At 35.0% G+C, this 21,027-nt stretch overlaps 1 protein-coding gene across 9 annotated transcripts in view; it reads left to right on the forward strand.

The window, feature by feature from the left end:
- The window catches only part of LOC145277048 (uncharacterized), a 337,642-nt gene that overhangs the window by 72,412 nt on the left and 244,203 nt on the right, over window positions 1-21,027 (forward strand). For 2 of the 9 annotated variants that reach the window (XM_080128699.1, XM_080128694.1), the window contains exon 1: window positions 6,888-6,947. The exons of the other annotated variants lie outside the window; for them this stretch is intronic. The gene's annotated coding sequence lies outside the window, so the exon portion shown is untranslated. Of the gene's footprint in view, window positions 1-6,887; window positions 6,948-21,027 lie in introns of those variants that run through there. 9 annotated transcript variants of the gene reach the window in all.

Consider the following 21,027-nt stretch of genomic DNA (forward strand, 5'->3'; position numbering starts at 1 on the left):
TGGCAGAGAAGATTGTTTTTATACAAATGTTTTACAAAAGAACAAAAAAAAAAAAAAAAAAAAAAAAATGATGCTATTTTTTTTTTAATATATTTATTTTTACTTGGGAGTCACCACTTATCAAAGCCAGTTGGCCACTCGAGAATAAGGGGTAATGAATGTTAGTTGGCACTGTAGTAATTGTTAATGGTGTAAATTGGGTAGAATTTGATTATGGTAACGAGCCAACAAGAACTTGTTTATTTATATTATTTATATATTTTTAGTGACGTTTAATTTCGTTTAGCGAGAAATTGACAAATTCAAATAATTGAAAATATGTTCCTTTGAAAGAAGATGCTTTTCGAGTTATGCTGATGGGTCTTAATTTCTATCATAAAAACGTAAGCAACTTCGTGTACACTTCTTGTTCTCACAGTTCTTTCATCTCGCCGCTGCTGCTGCTGATGATGATGCGATCACTGCATCAGAAAATTCTCTCCTCCTGCTCGTCTTTGAGTACGTCTGCACTTAACACTTGAATCCTCATCCAAATAAAGTCACGCTAATTAATTACGTCTTATGGTTCGCACCTTTTGTTTCTTGTTTAGTTATTAAACACATTAAAAAAAAATGAAATTGTTGTTAATGTTAATTAGAACAATTTAATTACATATCAAACACTAACATTAATCTTATATTTATTCACACATTGTCACGTACATTATCGGTTGCAGCGGAGAATGTTATTAAATGGCCCGGGCACTTGTCAATTTCTACATCATGTGATTTCATTCTAATTCGTCAACATTTCACTGGTCGCACCTGCTGGCATCATTAATTACGCGCCATAGAAATGGTTACCATAAGTGTGATAGTTAATTTTTCGTGTTGCAGGCAACAAAATATATCGGTACATTCACTCTTCCGTTCATACACTAATTTTCCAATCGAAGCAATACCATCACCGCCATAATAATAATAACTAGCGGGATCTGTGGAAATTCCACAAGAGTCTCCTTCATATGTAATATATTGATGTTGACATTCTGTAGATGTTCAGTGTAAATGGAGACGCTCTGATATTATTGTAGCTTTTTTGTTAAAACTGCAAAAGTATTTGTCTAAGCTAGCACGAGCGCCCGGTAAAGCCCGGTCGTAAAGTATGCTTAAATATGATATTTTAATTCTTGCAGATTTCGTATATATTATTATAGAGTTAATATTCTGTCGATTTTTATGTTAGTAAGTTGCGATTTCGTAAATAAAAAAAAATATATACATATGACTTGCGTAATCCGAAATAAAGACTTATGAAATAAATATATATATATATAAAACTTGAGTTCCTTCAGCCATAACCGAAACCAAAACTTGTGAAGAATTTTTTGATAAAATTATTTATAAAAAAAAAAGATGATTTTAGTGCCATCAGCTATAGTCGAAACCGAAAGACAAACTTATGAAAGAATTCTTGGTAAAATTATTTGACAAGAAACAGAAGAACATAACAATTAAACGACCTAAATGTAAGCGTGACACACAAAAGAACACACACGCTATCGTATTAATATATAAATAATAATAATCAGTTTAACGTCCTTTTTTCATACTGGCATGCATTGGACAGTTTTAAGGAACTGACTTTCAAACTAATCTATCTCTGGCCAGGTTTTTATTTATCACTCTTTCCCTCAATTTTATTTTGATCATTGCCCTCTCTCACCCATTGTTTTTCTTGACCTTCCCCTGTTAAATAGACCATTCTTTCAACGTGACCATACCAAGTAAGTTTCCTGCCATGCACACTCGTCACTATGCTGTCCAGATGTAATCTTCCTTTGAGATCATCCGATCTAAGCCTGTCTTTAAGACTCCCAATATAAATGCATCTTATCATTGTCATACCATTTCTTTCCATGCAACGCATGTCTTCAACCCTCACTAGCCAGGTTTCTCTTATCATACAGCATCACACCGCGTACACATACCTGAAAGTGTGACAGTGGTAATGCCCTGCCATGAGCAATAATAGTATTTATTTTTAAAACGTGACAGACAGACAGAATCTGGTGGGCTGATGTACATATGATATTTAAAACTTGATCTTGCTAGACAAACGAAAAGGCAATTTCAAAATTGTGAAGGACCGACAAACATGTTTTAAAAGTTTGGCAGACGAACATATCCTCTTTGTTTGAGTGCATACATATATTTTTTGAATGGAAATTGCTGCAGACAAGACATAAAGCCACTTAATGTAAAGCACTAAAAAAGCTATTTCAAGGTAAAAAAACGGTCAACAATGTTATATGGAAAGAAAACAGTAGTTGTTCCTTTGTCAGAAACATCGTTCATAGAATGTGAGGACTAAAGGACAAAATAAAGGATTTGAGTTATGAGGCTGTTGAAAGTAAATCCAAAGTTCAATCTGTATTCTCCTTAAACTCCTTCAATTTGCATGTTTAAAGATAAATATGCAATTTTGAATCCAAACGTGACCAGCTGATGGACAATGATGGTACTTTTTCTGTACTTAAAACACATTTTGAAATTTTGCTTTTTTTTTTCATACATTAACCAAATGAAATAATTAGGGTTAGGGAAATTGATAAAAATGAAAGTAGATAATTTGGGGCTTTCATAAAACCACAAGTTACATTCATCTCCTGATAAACACCGCATTGGTGGTATTGGTAGTTTGGCCAAACATGGACCAAAACTGCATTTCATCTTGGTTTATTTAAATTATTTGCTGCTCAAATATCAACCATTTTCAGGACGTGATCCATCAACTTCAAGTCTTTGTAATTATTCAGTGCATTTATTCACGGTTCTTTCCACACTTGAAGTTTATTTGTTAACCGAAAACTCAATCACTTGATTACTAAACTCGCGTTTCATGTATTCTTCATTCAACCTCCGCATCTTTTTCTTTGCAAAACACTTTATCTCTTCGGTTTTCTTCAAGTCACAAGGATTTTCTTCAATTTTACAAACTGAAATCATCCATGCACATTTTTAACTCCAAACTACCAGGAAAATGTAACATTGCTTGGGATTTAATGAGGAATTCTGTCATTTTCATTGGCGTCCATCAATCATCTCTGATCTTGATTCTGTGCCCTGAAGAGAGAGGCTAGCGGCAGGTGGTGCAATCATTGTTTGCATTGGGCTTGCTGCTCCTGCCACGACTGGCAGTGCTTATCCTCATCAATCTTGAGATTGTTGGTGACTTGCGCCTCCACAGGTCGTGCTGATCAGAAAGTTCTTTCCAGCTTCAAAGGTTTATGCTGACGTCTTTCATGTCCTTTTGTATAAGTGTTTCAATTGAGACTGGGAATAACTCCTTTTTCTCTTGACACGTTTTGATTCTTTATAGACAAGGTCTCTTGGGATTTCTGCATCTGACAGACATGTCTAAGCTGAATTCTGATGCAAGAAAGTGTATATATTGGGCACATTTGCGCATGTGAAAGATGTAGAGGTGCTTTTCCTGGTATGCATACAGCGTCCACGATTCACTGTTATATAGCAATGTGCTCAGGACGCAAGCCTTATACACCGCCATCTTGGTATTGATCATTAATTTCCTGTTCTTCTACATTCTGGGGACAAGTTTGGTGAACGTGGAGGTTTCACAACCTATGCGTCGGTCCAGCTCTGGTTTCATGTCAAAACTGTTTGTTACAGTTGACCCCAGGTACCTGAACACTTTCAGGGCTCAAAGTTGGTAGTTTTTGATGGTAATTGAAAATAGGAAGTCAGTGCCCTGGCTCGTGATGTTTGTCTCCGTTAAACTGATGGTCAGTTGACTTTCAACTGTTATTTTATACCCAGTTGCTAATACCCTATTACCTTCTTCTTATTATTTTTAACATTTTATAATATTAAATTTTTGGATTGGTTGAGGGTTTACCGAGGTGTCTAAGTAACTGAAGTACATGTTGGTGCTTTTAGTTTTTACTTATCTTGGAGAACTCATTTTCCAGAAATCTAAAGATAAATTTACTTTTCCATACGTCTAGTGCCACAAAAAAAAAAAATAAAAAATAAAAAAAAACATCATCGCAAACATTAATTAGTGAGAAACGAATTACCTCCCTTTATAGTCACTCTTTATCAGTTAAAAATCATTTTAAAAATGTTTAAAAAATCATGGCTGTCTGTTTATGATTTCAAATTGACTATTTTATTTTATAATTTGACTAATTTTTTTATTATAGTTTCTTTTTAAAATTAAAAAAATGTGCAAGTGAATTGACATCTGTTCCTTTATAATTTATATAAAAAATTATTCAGAAAAAAAATGTAGAATTTTCATTGAAAAAAATCAAAAAAATTTTTTTTTTAAATCAATTCTTTATAACTTTAAAAAGTTAAAAAAAAGAATTTGCTAAAAAAATTGTTTTAATTCAGTTTTTCGTTTTATTTTATTTTTTATTCATTTTATTTGTGTTCTAAAAAGTTTGGACTAACATGGAATTCTCACGGGAGTGTTAATAAATGTTTGTGTACTCTTGCCCAAAGCTTTCAATCATATATTACTGTTTCTTTTTTTAATTTCTATAATTTTCAAATCGTTACACAAATAAAAAGAATTTATGAATATTAATAAATTTTCTTTGAATATTCAGAGTCGATTTTGATCAAAATATACTTATCCATGTACGTTAACTAATGCAGTTTTAGAATTTATGTAATTATGAAAACTTTTCACCAAAACCTTAGGAGTTTATGAACAAAGAGGAAATACAGCGTCATGCAAGTCGGAACGATAAATTTGTCGCCCTAAAGGAAACAACACTACAGGTTATTTTAAAACTTTTATTTCAAAAAATCAATCTAGATAACTTGATTATGTAGTAGAGCTGACATCTATTCAATGTAGCCACCTTCAGCCTCAATCACCACATCATTACAGGTTTGAAACTGGGAGCATGCCTTTTCCACAAGCTGGTGAGAGTTCGGCAGATGGTGGCGATCAGGCTGGCTTTGGTGTTGTGGGAGGTCATGTTGGTGATGTTCTCAATGTATGACCAGACAAAGTAATCTAGCAGGTTCAGGTCAGAGGAGAGGGGGGTAGTGAGAGAAGGGTACAAAGTCGTAGCACGCTTTCTGAAGCCAAGCCTGGGTCTCTTTGGACTTGTGGGCTGGTGCCGAGTCCTGCTGCTACACCTAGGTTCTGTGAGCGGCCACCTTATTGCACCAGGGGATCACAACGCTCTTCAGCACGTCAGGTACACTTTGGTGTTGATTTTCAAACCGACTTCGAAGATGTGAAGTGGCATGATGTGGCCCTCACTTGAAACCACACCAGACTATAATTGTGGCTGGAACCTTCGTTTTAATCACCCTGGACACGTCTCTGTTATTCGTGGCAATCCAGCGATGCATTTTGAAGGTGCTGGCAATGGTCCTGTTGTCATAACTTGGATTAGTAGAGAGCATCAGTTGTACAGCGATGTATCTCTGATCTCGCCTGTTGAACATCGTGTCACTTTCAGACATTATAGAAGGCTACTATCGCTCTTGGGATTTGTACACAACTGGCCAACTAGTAGATGGTCTGCAACAAAAAAAGAAACGATTTTCATCAAATTGAAATGGAATCATGTTGTCTTTTCTATGGAAATAATTTTATCGTTCCACCCTATATTTTCACTTGGAACATAAGGACTGTTTTGGATCATGTCAATAAAGGTCTATGTGAGGGGATCAGCAGCAAGATGTCTGTTTACATTACATTTAAATTTCTGCATTTTAGTGCAGGCAGGGAAGTGGGAAACAAGGAGGGAATTTCAAAATTTAGCAGTCTGAGGGAAGAAAGTATTAGAGTAGAAAGCTTTCAGTGATTTAGGGACTGCAAGAGTGAAGAGGTGGAATTTTGCTGCTTGAGTGGAGGTTGTTTGAGGGTATGCACATCAAGGGGGTCAAATAAGTATATAACTACTCATAAAATATTATTATTGCTATTATTATTATTATTTTAGTGTTGTTCTTAGTATATATTTTTTTAATTTCTGACCCATAGTAAACCCACAATTGCTTTTGACACAACTCTGATTGAAACCATCACAGGTTTGATTATTTTCGTCTCTCTATTATGATTTGTTTAAAGTTTTCTTTTTACTCTTCTTCATCCAAAACGAGGCAAATGTAAGCGTCTACCATGAATTAAGGACCATGCCGACGGGGGCAATCTAAGTAGGGTGTTGAGTAGCAAAGTGTCTGTTCACTTAACACTTAAATTTCTGCATGTTGACTAGTGGATTGATTAATTTTAGCAATTGGCAAGTATATCGTCTGGTTTGTTTGAGAAAATCAAATGCATCACGATCGTAGATTGTTATTGAAAATAGGATTTGGTAATGCTTTTGTTGCTAGTGTGTTGCGAGTATTTCTTCATCTTGCAGTTGAATGAAATCGAAGCCCAATGGAGTCTGTGCGTGTGTGTGTTTTAACGAAATACTGTATGACATTAATTTGTTTTAGTGGTTTTCTCACGTCTCTGGTCTGTATATATTGTTTATTTCAAAGATATTAAATTACATATCTCCGGCAAGAAATTATGCATCCCATGCATAAAGCAACAAAATATTTTCAACCATTAACAATATAAATTTTAAGCTCTAGGATATCTACACTTTTTTTTTTCTCTTAATAATCTTTATTTAAAAATTGTTGCTTATAAATAAATTACATCTGTTATTGGTATTGATTTTTGACAATTTCATATTTTAAGATCCAGTTCACCATTTTTACTTATTTTTAATTTTTTTTGTTAATGCCACATATTTTTTTTTTTTTTAAATATTTTTTTATTTATTATTTAAAAAAATTCCTTGCTAATCAATAGATGAAAAGTTATTGATTTTTTTTTGACTGTTTTGGCTGCGAACCTGTTACGTTTTTCTTGCAGTCATCACGATTACTGTATGAAATTTACAAGAGGAAAAGAAGGCTAAGTAATGTTTATTTGTTTTCTCTTTCTATATCTCATGATTATCTCAGGCCTTTTTTTTTTTGTTTTTTTATTTGTACTATTCCTTCTTGTAAAATATGACTTCGACAAAATTCCAATCTGTTTTTTGCCCACTTTAACCATTCCAATAAAAACATTGGATGCATCTTAGTATGCAATAATTACATTCAGTTGCACATAAGTTTGGAAAAAAAATCTGGAGACATTTTTTTTTAATGGAAGCTATTTTTTCCATATCAACTGCTACTCTTAGCACCAAATCCATTTAGAATATGGTAAATCAAATGCCACTGTTAAAAAGCATCGTGAAAATTTGGTCAACAATATTGCAGTTTAATTCTTAAACCGTTTCTTCGGATCATTTAACGCTTGTGTTATTCGTTTATTTTTTTTTCCAAATTTTTAAATAGCAAATGTGTGATATGCAAGTTCAGAATGTAGAGTACAACTGCTTGTTAGCAAAAGATCAATAGTGGATTAGTTAGTGGCCATTGTTGGATGTTCGTTATTTAACTAAACAATTCTTGTTTTCTCAGAGGAGAAACAATATACGTTGACTGTAGGTTTCGTCTGAAAGTGTATATCAACACTGAAAGTAGGTCATTTGGAGAGGATAGATAGCATGACATAGAGAAAGATAGAGGATGAGAGAGAGAAGGATAAAAAGTTGAATGTTGCAAGTTTTTTTGTATAACAAATGATAGATTTTTACTAAGTTCTTTTTCTTTCTTTTTTTAAGCAAACAATCCACAGTTGAATAAACGAATTGCAATGTCATTTTAAAGATTGCACTTATTACAAGGTCCCTTCAATAAGTTTCCAGACTTTTTGTACAGGCATTTAAAATTGTTATAGGCTCTTGAAAATTCAGTATATTATTGCTATACGTCTTATGAGATGACTGGCCAATTTGTATGATTCCAGGTTCAAATGAACGGTTACAACAGGAATTGGAATACGTTCTACTAAAGCCTAATTGTAACAGCTAGTGAATTTAAAAAATGTAATCTGGACATGAGGACAATTTAGAAGAATGGTATGGGAGATTGTACCCATATCATAATCTTTAAAATACTTGAAAGAAACGGAAAAAGTGGGAAATATTTATGAAATGGTTCCATCACCTTATTACAAAACTAATATAAATATAGCTAACACTGGAACCTCGTAGATCTGCCATCTCTGTTTCAAAATTCATAATGATTGGTTAATTAGTTTAGCTTGTAAATATATAAACATAGACATATTAATCTAATATAAAAATGTCTCCATATTTTCAAACTCTACCTCCTCCGGAACTAAAAGTTGCAGAGTAGTGCTAGGGGTCTCAAATGATGGGATTTTTACCTACTGTTCGTTTATTGGTCTTTAACCAGTTAAAATAGTTTTAAGAGGTCAAAATTGAAAAAATCGTTGTACATTTTGTACATTCATCTTAGTTAAGTTTTAATCAGTTCATACGTGTGTCACGTTGGTACGGTGGTAACGTCACCAGCTTTGAATGATACAATTTTGCTTTCGGTTTTGATTCTAGCTGATGGCATCCAAATACTTTTTTTTTAATTGTGAAATCATGACTGTGATAATGTATATGAAATCTGGATAAATTAAAATATATTTAAACGTATTTTACGCCCCGGGCAAAGCCCCCCCCCCCCACGCTAGTCTTATATATGTATGTATAATTAACTGGTATCAACTCATGAAAATGTATAGTGGTTGAGATATAAATTGAAGCTGGCTTATTTCTAAAAGTCTGCGATCGATTGAAAGTTGATTAGGACTAATTTTTCATTTTTATCTTCCATATTCTGTACAAGAATAAAATATATTTTGCTTCAGTTTCTTTGAAGATTATACAACTGGAGACTTGCCATTATTGCTGAAAATAACAGATTAAGACATTCATAAAAACATTTTCAACATTGTTCTATTTCAGTTAACACATAAGCAAATATATGTTTAAAATACATGTTAAACTATTTAAACACATAAGCAAATATGTGTTTAAAATGCATATTAAACTATTTAAACACATAAGCAAATATGTGTTTAAAATGCATGTTAAACTATTTGCTTTTTATAATTACTTGTATATCTCTCGACGGAGGCTTCCTTTCTAGGGCAATTGCTCTTGACATATCAAAGACCTTTGATAGAGTATGGCATAAAGGTTTACTTCACAAGATCTATAGCTGGATATGTCTTTTCAATTATTAAATCATTTCTCTCTGACAGATTCATAAGAGTAGCGGTTGATGGGCAGAAATCAGAAGCTCACAGTATTAATGCTGGAGTCCCTCAGGGGTTCATCCTGAGTCCAATTCTATTCCTGATCTATATTAATGATCTTCCAAATCACATCCTTACATCATTCGTAGACATTTATGCTGATCACACTACTATCTATGGTAACACATCTAAGACCGTAACCGACCAAATTCTCTCCGATTCTCTCTCCTCTGATCTTGAGCACGTGGTACAATGGGGAAAGAGGTGGCTTGTTACTTTAATGCATTTAAAACCAAGCTTTTATCTTTACATCATCAACGCTCTGATCCCCATCTGGCATCAATTGAAATGAATGGCTCTCGTCTTGAGGAGGCCTCATGTTTTGACAAGCTTTTGGGCTTGACATTTACTCCTGATCTTAAATGGAACACACATTAAATCCGTTGCCAAGGCCGCTAAAAAATGGTGGGATCCTTCTATTGATCCAGTAAATATCTCACTGCTGATGCTATTCTCTATCTATATAAGAGCCAGGTACGTCCAAGGATGGGGTACTGTTGCCACATCTGGGCAGGAGCTGCTAGAAAGCACTTATCCTGCCTTGATAGAGTTCAAAATAGACTTCGTAGCCTCGTAGGGGATGTCCTTTTCTCTTCCCTGCAACTTCTTTCTCACAGAAGAGATGTTGCGAGTTTATCTCTGATTTATTGTTATTTTCATGGCAGGTGCTCGACTGAGCTCCAATCTATGGTACCCCCTTGCCAAACTTTCACAAGAAACACCCGTCTAGCAGAAAACACTCTCGATAAATCTCCCCCCCCCCCGTTCTTTATCTGTGCCTAAACCTAAACGTAGATTCCATGAGCAAAGCTTCTTTCTTAAAACTGCATGCCTATGGAATTGTCTTCCGGTTTCCTGTTTTCCAGCTGACTACAATATGGTTGTCTTCAAGTCTAATGTAAACAAGTTTTTTATGAGCCATTCCATATAAGTTTACAACTTTACCGAATTTCCATTACTAACGATTACTATATTGTCCAATTTCTACTGTACACTCTTTAACCCTTATCCTCAATTGGCCTCTTGGCCTTGATAAATGGTGATGCCTGTGTAAAAAAAAAAAAAAAAAAAAAAAAAAAAAATTAGGTAAAATTGTTTTATTTCTAACAACTAATGAAAATGTCTTTTCGTTTAAATGCTACAAGCTGCAGTACTAGCGTTTCATTGGGTAAAACCATCCATCTAATAACATAACTCGCTCCCCGTATCTACCTCCCCATGAGTGCAAAGTTACATGCAAAGTTATTTCTCCTATATGCGATCTTTTAGTTTTCAATTAAAAAACAAAACACATTTGAACAACTTGAAAAAGAAATAATGCAACTATTTTTTTTTTCTCAAATAAACAAACTGAATTAGTGTTTTTTTTTGTTTTTTTTTTTACCGTTATCATCTCCATAGTTGTTGTTTCACCATGTTTTGGCCTGCTAATCCTCTGGCCTGCTTTGTTTCGGGGCCCGTAGTACAGTGGATAGATGCGTTGAGTCTCTACGGTTCCAGGTGAGCATTGTCTGAAGATAGTGGTTTCAATCCTACCTGAAGGCCAGAGGTTTAGTAGGCCAAAACGTGGCGAGACGACAACTATTGAAAGCACTAACCCGACTGAGGATACAGTTAGAAGACTCGGCATTCCTATACCGTCGTGGTTAACCATCTGAAGAAGGCAATGAAGATGAGGATAACAGTCCGTAAAACATGAATGCACTAATTATAAAGCCTCATCTCAAAGGATTCCAATATATATATATATATATATATATAGATCAGGGTGACCCCCCCCCAAAAAAAACGGGCCCCAACTCTAATGAGGCCCTGTTTCTTAGTGTTTTGCCCGAATGAAATGAAATGTTGGTCATTGGTCATAACTAGTTTAATATATTCAAAACATCACATCAAAACACTAGTGTTTAGCCTTTTTTTTCTCTGTTCTACAGCATATGTTCTAGATGGCCACCATTTAGCTTTTGTTTGTTTTTTTGGGACATCATATATATATATATAATCATTAATTTTTTTTAACGTTTTGTCTAAGATAATAACATAATAACATTAAATAAATCAAATAACCTTTCACTCCGATGTATGCAGTTTTCAAAACATGTTTAGTTTATTTCTTGAAGTCAGCCTAAAAAAAGATAAATAAAAAAATAAAATTGTGTGTAACAAAAAAAAAAATCGCATTACTTTCGGTTCGGTTTCGTCATGACAGTTGCAGTAAAAAAAAACAAAAAAAAAACAACCTTTTTATTTGAAAAAAAAACACAAAAAAAGAATTTTGAACTAAAACACAAATGATTGTTATTAATTTCTATTTTTGTAAAACGAAATAAAATGTTGATCATAAATAGATATCCAATAATTAATTAAATAATTAGATCGATAGAAATTTAATCCAATTTGTTTTTCATGTCCTTGCATAAGAATATCACATTTTTTCAGTCTAACTTGTATTTTTTTTTTTTTTTTTTTTTTTGTAAAGTAAATTAGCCCCAAGCGACGCTGGATACTCTTGTTTTAGAAACATGTAATTTATTATTTATTTTAATTGAATATACACATCAAATCAAGAGACAGATTTTTGTACCAAATGTTCATTTTCCTCTTAAATACTGATATTCTTTTAAAAATTTCTTAGCAGAATTACTTAATCTACAAATAATCTCATTCCTATCAAATATTACCTTCCTCCAGTGTTTGTGTATAGACACAATTTTTTACCCTCCCCCCTCATATATTCCTCGCCTTTGTGTTGCGGAGATGCTCTTTTGTAGTAACGAAATAATAAAAACGTTTTAATTTGCATTATCATTTATTTATATTTAAGTCGTTCCTGACAAGGCATGAAGCCACTTTATGCAATACTTACAGAACAATAAAATTAATATTTATATATAACTAGCGGGGGTACCCGGCGTTTCCCGGGTGTTTGTAGGTGTGTTTGTTTTTTGGTAAATGAAAAGAAAAATCATTCGCCGAGTATCTCGGGTGTTTGATTAAAAAAAAAACCCAAAAAACAAAGCCCTGATGCGCAGTTGAAAAATAATAGTGTGAAAAAAAAAACATGCGACGTTTAACGGCAGGTGCCCGTTTTTGACGAGTTAATGACGTCAACTTTGAGTGCGGAACAGTGTTTTATTTACCGCGAGTCTGTTCGCTTCTTTTTTTAATACGAAAAAGCTTAATGCACATGCGGCGATCAAAAATTGTTGAATATTTATCTTTTGAAAGTCAGGCAAATTAAATAGACAGGCGACCCCGGTTGTTAACTCGTAGATATTATTATTTAAGCGCAATATAGAAAGTTTTAAAGTTGTGAGGTGACCGATCGGTTCTCGGAAAAAAGCCTTTCTTGGACATACACGAAAACACACACACACACAAACATTTTCGCTTTTATATTTATAGATTAAGAAAACAAGTAAAAAAAAAAAAAAAGAAACACAAATAAACCTAGAACCCCATCCTCCAACGTAGACCCCTACTACCAGGTCCCTTCTCCAACATCAGGGGTCTACGTTCCAACCTTCCAGAGGTTGAAACAAAATTGCAGGAGACGAAACCGAACATATTCTTTCTAAGTGAATCTGACATAGGGCCAACCACTTCTCTAGACGAATTCATAATTAAAGGATACTTTAACAACATCTAAATCTGACCCCCAAGATCGCAATGGACATGGAATATGTGCCTACATCAAAGATGGCTTTCCATGTGGTAAGGATATCTCTAGAGAAGACCCTAATTTACCTTATATGTGGTTCCGGGTTGCACTAGCTTACACCACTGCATTTATATTTGCCCTCTATCGCCCCCACAACAGTGGGGTTACTATCTTTAAGAGCATATCTGAGAAAATTGACCACATCCTGTCTGCTCATCCTTCGGCTAACATTCACATTTGCGGTGACTTCAATGTCTATAATGTGGAATGGCTGACCCACTCAAATAAAACCGATGACAAGGGGAGGTTTTGTCATGATTTTGCCATTGCCTATGACCTCACTCAGATTGTTCACGAACCCACCCGTGTGCCCGATACACCCGGTCAATATGCAAGCCTTCTAGACCTTTTCCTCACAACTTACTGTTCCGTTCTATCTCCTCTGGGATCCTCTGACTACTCCGTTGTAACAGTTAAGATAAAAATGAAATGTAATAAGTCTTCAGACATACCTCTCCACCGAGAGTATATCAATACTCTATGGCTGACTGGGATAGCTTCCGTACATTCATATCTGACCTACCTCTGCATTCTATGTTTAAAAAGGATGTGTCCTCTATAGTATCAGACCTGACCGAATGGTTAATTGTAGGCATAGACCGATTCATACCATCCAAAAAATTCCAACAAAAACCTAACAGCCAGCCATGGTGCTTCCCTGAATGTGTTGCTGCCATCGCGCACAGAAATCACTTTTTCCATAGCTACTAACGTAATAGATGTACTGAGACTAAAGCTGCTTTCAGGACTGCCAGCAACCACTGTAAAAGAGTAATAAAAAATGCAAGACAGTTGTATGCTCAGTCCGTTAAATCCAAAGTAGCTGAGCAGCGGCTTGGTTCCCACCAGTTCTGGCAAATAGCAAACAGGATCTTGAACAGAAGCGTGCGTTCTATCTCAACTATCATCAATGGACCTGAGGTCATCTCGTCAGCATCAGACAAGGCCAGACTATTTGCCAAGAACTTTGCAGCTAATTGTACCCTATGCAACAATGACCATCAACTCCCTGTATTTCCTCCTATAACAGACAACATGCTATGCAACATACAAATATCTGTGCATGAGGTTGCCAAGCTAATCAAGAACCTTGATTCCAGTAAAGCAACTGGCCCTGATGGCATTCCAGTTATAGTGCTGAAAAAGATCCAACCAAAACTTACCCCCATACTTACAAAACTGTTTAAGCGTTGCCTTAAGGAGAAGTGCTTTCCAACACCCTGGAAAACCTCATCAGTATGGCCTGTATTTAAGAATTCAGGTGAAAAGTCATCCTCTGAATACAGACCAATAAGTCTCCTGTGTGTCACAAGTAAGTTGTTGGAATTCATATTAAATAAAGAAGTAGTCAACCACCTCAACAGAAACAACCTCCTTAGTGACATGCAATATGGTTTCCGCTCTGCAAGATCTACAGCAGATGTGCTAATGGTTATATCACATAGGATTAGTGAATCTCTTGACAAAGGTTTTCTTTCCAGGGCAATTGCCCTTGACATATTGAAGGCCTTCGATAAGGTATGGCATAAGGGCCTACTTCACAAGATTTCCAGCTACGGTATTACTGGAAATGTTTTCTCAATCATTAAATCATTTCTCTCCGATAGGCTCATAAGAGTAGTGGTTGATGGGCAGAAATCAGAGGCCCACAGTATTAATGCTGGAGTCCTCCAGGGATCCATCCTGGGCCCAACTCTCTTCCTGATCTACATCAATGATCTCCCAAAGCACATAATTAAATCATTCATTGACATCTATGCTGATGACACGGCCATCTATGGCAACACATCAAAGGCCGTAAATGACAAAGTTCTCTCTAATTCTCTCTTCTCTGATCTTGAGCGCGTGGTACAATGGGGGAAGAGGTGGCTGGTCACTTTTAATGCATCCAAAACCAAGCTTCTATCTTTACATCATCAACGCTCTGATCCCCATCTGACATCAATTGAAATGAATAGCACATGTCTTGTGGAGACTCCATGTTTTGACAAGCTTCTGGGTTTGACCTTTACTCATGATCTGAAATGGAACACATGCATCAAATCTGTTGCCAGGGACGGTGGGAAAATGGTGGGATCCTTCTACCACTCCAGAAGATATCTCACTACTAATGCAATTCTCTATCTGTATAAAAGCCAAGTACGTCTAAGGATGGAATACTGTTGCCATATCTGGGCAGGAGCTGCTAAAAACAGCCTATCCTGCCTTGACAGAGTACAAAATAGACTTTGTGGTTTGGTGGGGGATGCCCTTTTCTCTTTCCTGCAACCTCTCTCCCACAGAAGAGACGTTGCAAGCCTGTCTGTGTTTTATCATTATTTCCATGGCAGGTGCTCGTCTGAGCTCCAATCTCTCGTCCTCCCTCGCCAATCTTTCACGAGAAACACCCGTCTGGCTGAAACTACTGTCAATAATTTTCCCCACTCTTTATCTGTGCCTTAATCCAAACGTAGATTCCATGAGCAGAGCTTCTTTCTCAGATGTGCACGATTGTGGAACTCTCTTCCGTTTGCCTGTTTCCCACCTAACTACAACTTAGATGTCTTCAAATCCAACATAAACAAATTCCTGACAAACCGCCCACTTAAGTAAGACACTCTATCAAATCTCAAATACTAATGATTACTACAATCCTATCTCCTTGATTACGGTACACGCAATAACCCTTATCCCTGAGTAGCCTCCGGGTCTTGATAATTGGTGACCCCCATGTAAAAAAAAAAAAAAAAAAAAAAAAGTAAACGGGTCAGTTTTGCGAAACTATGGATACTCAATGTAAACAATTGCCTGTGCGTGAAATTTGTGTGGCAAGAGTTGTGCAATTCCCAAATACACCTCTCCTGAATCAGCATTTTTTTAAAAATTCCAGTCGCAAGTAGAGGTACAGGACGATTGGAAACAATGGCGAGATAAACGGAGAGCACATACAGCGCTTAGTATTCCTAGATGGTTACCCATCTGGTACTAGTCAGGCTCATCATTGCTTAACTTCGGTGAGCTGACGAGAAGCGGTATGTCAGTGTGATTGTGGCGTATTTTAATAAAAACAGATATGGTGGTCAGAGGGAGAAGTAAGTTTATTTTATTTTTTACAATGGACGTGCAAAAGTCCCACTAGTGTGTGCGCATATATATATCTATATATATAAAAATGTAACTGTTGGTTCGTTCTGAATTAATTGTCTAAAAAACCACTGGACGGATGGCTTCCACGTTTTGGTATAATATGTTTACTATATCCATGTGTGTTTTTATATATTTCTTTTTTATTATAACATTATACTTAATTTTTCTATGATAAATAGGTAGATTTCTTTGTATCGAGAGGCCATTTTTTTTTATTTAGGGACAATTATTTATTACCGCTTCCTGTCACGTGACCAGTGTTACAATTTAGCGGTTTTCCTGCTAGATCTGGAGATTTCGTTTACAATCTAGCGGGAAATTCTAGAAAATCTGGAGGTATTTGCCACCCACACACCCACATTAGATTATTAAAAAATAAAGAAAAGCGCTTGAAAATACTTTAAAACATAAAATAAACTCATTCATGTAAGTAAAAAAAAGTAGCATTTATTGCCTTTGGTAACAATTATTTATTGATTATTTGTTTTGTTTTTCACCTTTTTTTTCGACTAACCATTCTTAAATCTCACTATAAAATCGATTTTTCCAAGTACATTTTAGGTGGGAGGAGGGCATTCCAACCTCCGAAGTTTAGTTTAAAATACGATCTAAAAGTGTAAAAAGTAAGAAACAACAGCAAAAAAAAAAAAAAAAAAAAAAAAATAACGGGTTTGTATTACTGTACACATAGATTCGAAAAAGTTGTCAAAAAACAAATATATAACAAACAAATGTTATCAAAGGCAAGATAAGTTACTTTTCTGCCAAACTGGATATATTTTTCGTGTTTTTATTCAATGTAACATATTTATTCAGCTCGAAAAACATACAGTGTTTAACGATGTATTGGAACATTCAAGATGGCGTCTGATTCTCTCTTTAACACCGTAAGTTTGGGAAAAGATATTATAAATAAAAAAACGGATAAAATACTGTTAAAAACTCGCTCAATATATATTACCGTGACATAGGTTGACATATATTCGGCGGGTTTTTAATAGTATTTTGTATAGTTTTTTTTATTTATAACACCTTTTTCCAAACTTACGGTGTTAAAGAGGGTGTGAGACGCCATCTTGAATTTTCGAATACATCGGTAAACACTGTATGTTTTTCGAGCTGAATAAATATGTTACATTGAATAAAAACACAAAAAATATATCCAGTTTGGCAGAAAAGTAACTTATCTTGCCTTTGATAACATTTATTTGTTATATTTGTTTTTTGACAACTTTTTCAAATCTATGTGTACAGTAATACAAACACCCATTTTGTGTTTTATATACATAAAGTACAATTGTTGAATGTTACTGTTTTGATTATATTCGTTTGGGGGGGGGCACAATTAAAAAATTAAGATTAAAATGAAGCGAAGTTTCCATTCCATTTTTACAACAACCGTAAAACAGTGCATACTCAGCAAGTTTTATCGTAATTTATAAGCATATTGAAGCACTAAATCAACATTTTATTTATTTTTTTGCATAATTAATGATGGAAGTATTTTTCTGTTTATTTTCTTAACATCTGTTAAAAAAAAATAATTTGTACATTCTCTTGAAAAAAAGAATCAAACTTTTCTTTACTTTCACATGTGTTCCATTTTAACAAACTGAGCCACAGCAACGCGTGGCCGGGTACAGCTAGTATATATATATATGTATATGTATATATATATATATATAAATAAGAAAAAAAAAACACGGAAACTTAGACATGTGCATGCGAGGATTGTTTTTTTCCAAATTCTTCTAAAAAAAACCCAAAAAACCCTCCAAATATCTTTTGCCTAAACTGTTCACTTCTTGTAAGTAAAAAAAAAAAAAAAAAAAAAAAAAAAAAAAAAAAAAAAAACTTTAGCTGGGATCGAAACCAAAACCTAAAGACAGTGAGTCAAGTATGATAAACATTAGGCCAGCTTGGCACGATCTTTATAAATTGTTTTCAAACCTCGTGAAACAGTTGACAAATAGATAAAAATCCGATGAACCCCACCCCACCAATTCTTCAATTTTGACCCCTTAGCAACCCTTTTTTTTTCTGGGTAAAAACCGATTAAAGTTTTCTACTTGTCTGAATATCCTATAAACCGAAAGGTCAAGTTTGTAGATCGAAAATTCGTTGAATGTGTCCACACACGCACACAAATACACACATTCTCACTTATATATATATGATTTATGTAGTTTCATCCCGTCACGCAGAAACCACGTAGTGAGTGGAAGAGGGAAAGGAAATTGCAAGTCAGACGTTTATTATTTTGTCGTTGTTATCAACAGTTGAAATTAAGTTTTTAACAAAAACAAAAAATAAGACTCGTTTTTGGCGTCGGAAACTAGGTTAAAGTATTTCCGCTTCCAATACTGATACCCTGATTGCCTCAACACACACACACACACACACACACACACACACACACACACACACACACACAACTATGCACAAGTATACGTAGTGTGTGCGTGTATGTGTGGCTAGCTGATGATTCAACTAATTGTTTTGTACCATGTGTTTGTTGTGAGTCATCTTGGTGATTGGTAGTGGGAGGGAAGCAATGTAAGCGTGAGGGGGGGGGGGGGTCGGTAAAGGTAAACATTGCTGCCGTTGTGGACTTAGTAGCAGCTGACTGGCGAACTGAATGAAATAGATATCACTGGTTTCATTGATAGATTCACTTTTTGTAGTTTTTACGGTCGTAAAACTTATAAGGTGAAAGCTATTACCGTTATACATTGTTTTTCGCTCCGGTATGCATTCTTCTTTTTCATCTGTTTTCTGATTTAACACTAGTTGAAACAATCGTCTACGACAGGTATGATCTCAGAATTACTCCTCTTTATAAATCTTTACGAAAGGATCATCTTTTAATATTAACTAGCACCGTTAGCTGGCGTTGTCCGGGAACATAAATAACAAAATAAACATCTTTTGTTTAAAACTTATCTTCAAGAATTTTTTTTTTAAATTCTTTAGCAAATGACAAAAAAAAAAAAAAAAAAAAAAATTAAAATGTACTGGAACGTTTAATATAATTTCAGTGACTTTTGGTAAAATTACCAAAGAAAAAAAAAAAAAGTAATTTTGCCCATTCCCTTCACTAATTTGGTTGCCGGTGTTATTTCCTTCTCACCATAGGAAAATGTGTGACACAAGGTCGGAAAATGGGGAGAGTTAAGCCAGCACCTATAAAAGAGGAGCACTCTGGCCTATTAAAAATTGGATAGGTAAATCCATATTCCATCCCAAAAAGAGGAGGCAAGGCCTGGGAGGATGGACCTTCTAGGACTATCTAGAGCAAATGCTTCAGCCCTGATAGAGTTTCTGTTAAATTGGTTGTCAAGATCAGAATCTTGATTGACATATATCACTGATTTTTACTCAACCACTTTCTAAGTCACTGAACCAAGAAAGCTTTCCAAGCGTGGCTAAATACTCTGTGGAGAAACTGTGATTTGTTTCTCAACGATAGTCTTTAACTGAATAATGGACGATAAGGTCGGAAAAGGCATTTTCGGCAGTAGGACTACATGCAGATTCTGGTTCGATCGACTCTGGAAGTCGCCTCTTACAATGGCAATGACTCGCAAAGTCAGGTATCCTAAAGTTTCCCTCACATTGACTTTGGATAGAGACTTCTCTGTGAATCCATGGCCTTCCACTTCGCCATTGAAGGACAGAAATTACTAGAAGACCATTATACAGCTTTCAGACAGAGGAATTATAGTCAATCATTTACTGATACTTTTTTATTTTTATCTTGTTCACTCCAAACAAGATGTTTGTTCGCATTACATTTAAACTTTTGCATGTTAGTATACAGTCAGGGAAGCAGAACACCAGAAGAGAATTTCGAAGCCTAGCAGTCGAAGGGGGTGAAAAAAAAAGCATCATATAAGGACACCTTGCTGCTAATATAGGTTTGTTGGGTGCATGTACGTCGAAGGTGGTACGAGTGCAATGAGTTCGTCAAAGCGCATTCCATTGAAATACTTGTCAAACAGATACAGGGAAGCAACATTATGGTGATAAGACAGGGGATGGAGCTTGGTTGATAGTATGGGGTCTATTTGATTGGATACTTAGTCTAAGAGTTAAAGACTAGTGGTAAATGCACCGTCCCGCATGTCATAATAATAGTTCACGCATGGGTGACTGGTGGCTTTGTAGAGATACATAATGCTATAAGGTGTGAATGATTTTCGAGCATGGTAGAGGGAGTCCACCGTTGCTTGATCCTAGACAAGAGACTGGCAAAAAAATAAATAAAATAAAGTAAAACGTGCACCAAGGTAGTAATTACAAAACAATTTATTAAAATCATTATATATAACTATCAGGGTTACCTGGCGTTACCTTGGGATACGGCCAACGGAATAGAAATGTAATTAAACAAACATTACTAATCACTTTCACTGACCGTGAAAAGTCATTTTGGCTGCTTTTTTTTTTAGGAAGGGACTTTCCTTTAAATGAAACTTTTGCACATATCTTGATTAAAATCGATTGTTAGTCTTAAATTATATTTTTAGTTTATAAATAAAATTGTAATTTACTTCTAAGTTCACTTTACTTGCGGCCATATTGAAAAATGGTCTCTTACGGTCAGGCAAATAGTGATAGTAATTTTTATTTTACTAAATTGTATTAAACATTTATTTTGTTGTCAAAAAAAAATCATTAAATATAATAATTTTATACAATTAAATGTTTTGAAATAGTGATGGTCATTTTCATTTTACTAAATTTTATTACAAACTAGCCGAGGGCACTTCTTCTTGCCTCATCGTAAAATATGCTTAAATATATTTTAATTCATGAACATTTTGCATTTCAACTTGTCGACATATTTATGCATTATTCATCCATCCAAACAAAGATTTTACTCGTTATAAACCATCCTTGGTGTATGATTACTATTTCCTGT

The sequence above is a fragment of the Euprymna scolopes genome, chromosome 5, assembly GCF_053919585.1.
Source record: "Euprymna scolopes isolate OS-2025 chromosome 5, ASM5391958v1, whole genome shotgun sequence".
Taxonomy (NCBI): Eukaryota; Metazoa; Mollusca; class Cephalopoda; order Sepiida; family Sepiolidae; genus Euprymna; species Euprymna scolopes.